Source organism: Cupressus sempervirens, chromosome 2, assembly GCF_028749045.1.
Source record: "Cupressus sempervirens isolate cs-2001-9-10 chromosome 2, ASM2874904v1, whole genome shotgun sequence".
Classification (NCBI taxonomy): domain Eukaryota; kingdom Viridiplantae; phylum Streptophyta; class Pinopsida; order Cupressales; family Cupressaceae; genus Cupressus; species Cupressus sempervirens.
Window position 1 is genome coordinate 539,600,238 of NC_143119.1, and position 551 is coordinate 539,600,788.

Below are 551 nucleotides of genomic sequence, written 5' to 3' on the forward strand. Positions count from 1 at the left end.
ACCCCCCCCAAAAAAAAAGGTTGACCTCTTTTGGACCACGTACATGACTCGGGGCACTTAGAATCAAGTCGAGCACGGTGACATGGGTTGTGCGAAAAATTCAGAGGCGATTCGAGTCGGGGTAGCCAACTCGATTTGAGTTCAAAACTTTGGGCGTTAACCAAAAAAATAAGTTGACCGGTTTTGGATTATGTACATGAGTTGTCTGCCCTCGCGAAAATTACAAAACCCGGGGACCCGCCTAGAATTTGCAGTCGGAAGATTTTTCTGCCCTCACGGAAATTTACAAACCCCACCCGCTCGAAATTTGGACTTGGAAGTTTTTTTCGCCCTCGCGGAATTTACAAACCCCACCCGCTCGGAATTTGGCACTTGGAAATTATGAAACCCCGCCTGCCCAGAATTTGGACTTGGAAGATTTTTCCGCCCTCACAGAAATTGCAAACTTGACCCACATGGAAAAATTTTTCGCACTTGCAGAAATCACAAAACCCCACCTGCGGGGAATTCGGCACTCGGGAGATTTTTCCGCCCTTCTGAAAATCGCAAAC